Genomic DNA, 5,913 nt, shown 5'->3' with positions numbered 1-5,913 from the left:
TAAAATGAGTCAGTAGGAATTATCACCCACCTTTTCCAATATCTCAAAGGGACCATACCTCAGAGCCTTGATTTTCTTACCACACCCCTGCAGCCTCTCCTTGTTAAATTGTAACCATACTTTATCTCCCACCTTGAATGAATTATTTGTTTTGTGTTGATCATGCTTGACCGCATACTTCTCCTGTGACTTCTATAATGTTTCTTATACCTGTATATGGATCTTCCTGATCTTATCTATAAAATTTCCAACCCTCAAGGCATCTCCTTTAAGATCTTCCCTCACTTCTCCTTCTTGCCCATATGCAATATCCAAAGTTGAAGGTGGAAAATACCCAAAAAAAGTCTCAAATGGGGAATTTCTTGTAGAAATGTGGACTGGTCTATTGTAATAATGTTGTATATATACCATATTTTCATGTCAGGGCTTTGGATTCTTCTATTTGTATCCCCTTAGAAGTTTCACCAAAGTCTTGCTGACTACTTCTGTCTGCCCATCTATTTATGGATGGAATGTTGTAGATCTCTTCAACTTTGTGTCCATCTTCTTCGACAATGTAATCCAGAATGCACTGAGAAATCTTATATCCCTGTCGAAAACAACTCTCCTTGGTATCCCAAAGTGCACCTAGACCTGTCCAAAGAACAAGTTTGTTGCTTCTTGCTTGTTTATGGTCTTTTTACGGGGCATCAGAACAAACATCTTATTGAACCTGTCAACTACCACGAATAGGTAGTCATGTCCCTTCCAGGTTGTCGGTAAAACTCCCATAAAGTCCATGGAAATGATTTCCCAAGGACGAGTAGGTATAGGTAAGGGATGATATAGACCATGTTTCCTGTTGCTAAGCTTGCTAGTACAACAAAGCATGCATCCACTTATGAACCAAGCTACCTGATCTTACATCTTGGGCCAGTACACATACCTCTACAAGTTAGCCACGGTCTTCCCTACACCAAAGTGCCCTGCAACCTTGGAGGTGTGAGCCTATTTGATCAACTAAAATTGCTCACCTTTAGGAACACATAACTTATACAACCTATCGAGTAACTCATCTTGGAGATGGTAGTCAATCATGTTATCACCACCGTGCACATGAATCTGAATCTGCAACGGTTGATGCACCTCCTTGAAGTCCTCATCTTCCAAATACGCCCCTCCATATGCATCATGGGTGAATGGTTCCATGTGCATAAGAGTCCCCAAAGTTGTGATATTTGATGTGCTTGGCATTGAAAGCATGTCACCAAACTTGTTTGTGCTTCCCTTCTTATATTTGATCACAAAATGAAACTGTCGTAAAAACCCCATCCACTTGTAATGGCTGGTCTACTATGGCTTTCTCTAGGCATGAAAGTAATGTAATGGTTGGTGATCTGTGTGGATTATTGTGTCCTTTCCCATTAGATGATCAGAATCTAGACTAGGGGCAAAAATTTGCTCAAAAATAAAAGTGCTCAGAATCGCTCAAAACCAGAACGACCGCCTTCATCTCGACGATACGATTCCAATGCAACTCATTTCACTCAAAATGGAGCTCGTATGAGAAAGATAAAGACTTTTGTCTGTTTTGTCAAATAGACAAAAATTTGGGTACAAGGTTGACTGGGATGCTGACTAGGCATCCGTACAACCCAGTCAACAAAAAAGAATATTTCAAGGAGTATTCCCACAGGTGGTTCAATCAAGTTGTGACAAATTTTGGCATGTAATTGGTCAAGGGAATTTGGGAGGACCAATGAGAGGCTAACACGTGGCAAGCCAGAGGCTGCCACGTGCCCTCTCAAAGGTCATGTAAAATTATTTGGAAGGTCGGCGGAGTCGAACCCGCAACCTAGCCCACTTAAGCCCAATTCGTTACCATTCTGCCCCAACCATGTTTCTTAACAAATATGGGGCACACTTTTCATTTAAAGTAAATAATACATGGCGGTTGGAGAAAAGAGAGGGCTAACCCCGTGGGTCAACCCTCTCCACATATGACCATGCACCGTAACCGGATACCAGTGCTATGCGCTAAGTGGAGTTTGACGATAATTAACCCATGCTTATCCACTAATTAATTGCGGATTAACTTGGTGGCAATTTGGCAAATCTGACAAATCCGACATTGCTCCATTTTTGGTGGGTTTAACTAGAGTTTCTCCAGATTTGGTGGAGTTTTTCTAGGGAAAACTGAAGAGACCATAACTTCTTCAATTTTCAACCAATTTTGGCTCAAAAAGAGTCATTCCTAGATGATTTAGATTCTCTAAATGCAATGGAATAGGTTGTAGTGGTAGAAAGGCACTTATGTACATGATTTTTCTACATTGAATTTTAAGGAAGCCTAGGTCCACCAGGAGAGGAGGTCAAGCCTAGATTAGTTGAAGTCCAATTTCATAGATTGGACAATCATTTTTGGGGTTTTTGCGTATTTTGAATCCAATGGAGTAGGTTACAAAGCCATTGGAGCAGTGTAGGTGCATGTAATCAGAGAATTGACCATTAATCCAAAGAGGGTCTACCCATTGAAGCAGGTCCAAGGAGATGTAGCCCAGGTGGGGTGAAATCCTTTATCAACTTTGTGTTATGAGTTTCTGTGTTTTACTTCTCTGCATTTACTTGATGTATATGTGTTTTAAACATCTAATTAATTTCATAAATTTCTCATAAAAGATACTCAATACTTGACACATAATTCCTCACATTTTAATTAATTTGAGACGATCCTAAACACATTTTTTTAATACTGATGAGGGAGCTTGCATAGCATTAACAAGCTTTCCCAACATTCAGATCATCAGATATTTCTTCCACTTCTTCACAACTTGCACCATGGCATAGAGATCCTTTTCATAGGTAGGGTATACTACTCCATTAAATACTTTAAAATGGTAGCATACATGCCTTCCTCCCAACATCAAGACAACTCACATAGCATGCCCACTCACATCTGTCTCCACTTCAAAGGGTTGCTACAATTTTGATATTGCCAGAAATGGTCCTTGGATAATATTTTTATTTAACTCTTCGAATTCCCTTTACTGACCTTTTCGCCACTGGAAACTCTTGCCACTTGTGGTTATGGCGTGGAGTGGTGTTACTGTCACTGAAAATGAGGCATGAACTTCCTCAAGTATTGTGTTGCCCCAATGAAACTCTCGACCTCAGAAAAATTAGTAGGCACCGACCATTTCATGATGGCCTCCATCTTGGAAGGATTTATCTACAGTTCACCTCCACCGACCACATACCCCAGATACACCAAAGACTATTGCACAAACTCACACTTCTTGAGATTTTCTAGCAGTTGGTGCTTCTTCAATGTTTCAAGAACCTACGTCAAATGTGACATATGCTACTCCCAGGTAGCACTATATACTAGTATATCATCCAAATAAACAATAACAAATGAATCTATAAAAGGGTGCAATACATCATTCATTAATATCATAAATATAGTTAATGCATTATATAGGCCAAATGGCATAAATAATCACTCATACAAACCTTGCTTGGTTTTGAAGGAGATCTTCTATGTATCTTCTTCTTTGAATCGAACATGGTGATATCCACACTTCAAGTCCATCTTGGTGAAGTACTTTGATTGCTACAAAATATCTACCAAATCATTTATCCTAGGCAGGGGGTATCTGTTCTTGAGTGTGATTTTGTTCAACAACCTGTAATCTCTACACATCAGCAAAGTCCCATCCTTCTTCGGCACAATGATGATGGGTGATCCACATGGTGATGTACCCAGTCAAATGACACCCTGTTCCAGTAGCTGCTGCAACTATTTCTTCACCTCACTTTCTTCTATAACAGACTGCTTGTATGGCCCAATATTTGGAAATGGGGATTCCGATAATAGCTGGATCTTATTCTCCACTTCTCTCTTAGGTGGTAACCCTTTAGGCTCTCGGAACACATCCTTGTATTTCTGTAAAAACTCCTTGTTGTGGGGAAAAATGCCTATGCAGGACGATCCTATCCACCTAAGGTGTGACAGTGCCTTAGCAACAAACAGAAACAACTATTCTAGTATTCTTCCTTTATGAATTAAGAATGAAGAGAGATGGATGGACTAACCGGTGTCTTCCGTTTGTCCCTCGATCCGGTTTCTCTTCTCTTTGAGAGTTCCCAGCTACTTGCCTTCTCGCTCGCCCAGCTTCAACAGGTTCCTGCAAGATCACAAGAATGGAACACTACACAAAGACATAGATTCATATTCATAACTAGTTCAGGATTAGAAGTAAACCAAATATACTAATGCAATCATACATCAAAGACACATCAACATATAGGAGAAACCAAGATAGCTTTATTGATGAAATAACAAGGTTCAGGAGGAGATACAACCAAGAGAATTCCAATCCAGCATCTACCTCCCAGCAAATGAAATTCCTATCTTCACCTCCCTTCAAAGCATTAAGCACCCAATGATCTCAATCTCAAACCAGCAGCAATTCTTTGCAATAACCAAATTCCAGCCTCTAGATCTCATGGAGAAGAGATCCATATATAGATGTTTGGAGTGAGGATGAGTCAGCTTGTGATCTGACTAGTGTCCTCTCTCTCTGTCAGTTCTTACTTCCACTTGGAGACTAAGAGCCTCTTACTCATCACTTAGTCAAACTCAGCAAGGCAAGTGTCATGGAGGAAGATTCTGGAAGCTTCCACAGTCTTGACACCTCTCACAAGAGACCCTGACATTTGTCATTTCCCGCTCAGCGCACCCTGGTAGTGCTTCCACCTGCGTTGCAATGCAACTAGCAGTGTAGCCTCTGCATTTCAATGCAGGCAGCTAGTGGAGCTTCTGAATTGATCTTGAATTGACTTGTTTTTGAGCAGTTTCTGGTGGAGAACTTCTGTGAATTGCTGTGGTTTGTTAGCCTTGTTCCTCTAGGGGTAGGAACAACATGTTTAGGGACTTTGGATCCCTTGGATTATGGACATTTCATGCTTATAGCTGTAAGGCACAAAAATGTCTATAACAGTTGCCCCCTAAAGTATGAGGCCGTTTATCGGGTGAAATGCTTTATTAGGAGGATCCGAAGTTCTTTCAATGCTCGGAGGAGACCTGTAATACAATACAATACAATACATTATTTTCATACTTTTTTCATGATCTAGCTGAGGCGGGCATTCCCATGCTTAGCTTTATAAATTGATTTTCATGTACATATAACAGACAATCGTCTGATGATAGACTGATGATTCTGATAGAGCCATCATCCTTTTGGTAGGATGATTATCTGTGCTGTAAAGCTATACATTTCTATGTCTTTATTTTCTGAATATATATCGCAGCCCGGATGGATGAAACTAGATCCGGGGTCTTCAATCTCGTCCGATCTTCACTCTAAGTACAAGTCGATCCATGTGAGAATTGTTCTGAAGTCGAACATGGAAAGACATCGCTTGATTACCAGTCAATGATGTAAACTATTAACAAGCGCGAGAGGAATCACCGATAATGAAGATGACCCTCAAGGTACTGCAGTACAATTCACGTGGTGTGAATAGAGGACTTGGCGTCGAACACCATGCAAAATCTTTCGGTCGAAGGTCATTGATGTATACCTGTCGCCGGAAGTGAGAAACTTGCCATTGAGGCATGCAAGCTTCAAAGTACTGAAGGGGGTGTTCCTAGATCAACTTCTTGGATAATGAGCTGATGTCGACAAGAAGCGATCCATCAAAGGAGGGCCTTAATGAATCCCACATCGATGACACGGAACGGAGCTAATGATTTTGATGGAGGTGAAAACGATTTGATGACATATGATCCAGGGTGGCAGTCATGAAAGAGTATAATGTATGGTAGTGGATGGGACACAGGTGACTTCTCTGAACGACTTCTCTTGAACATATGGCGACACTTATGCGATGGATCGGTAGCATTACCCCAAATATGGATGGTATGGC

The sequence above is a fragment of the Pinus tabuliformis genome, chromosome 7, assembly GCF_031772625.1.
Source record: "Pinus tabuliformis cultivar Carrire ecotype Pingquan chromosome 7, CPIR1, whole genome shotgun sequence".
In the NCBI taxonomy this organism is placed as follows: Eukaryota; Viridiplantae; Streptophyta; class Pinopsida; order Pinales; family Pinaceae; genus Pinus; species Pinus tabuliformis.
The sequence above is the reverse complement of the archived record's forward strand: the minus strand, read 5'-3'. Positions refer to the sequence as shown.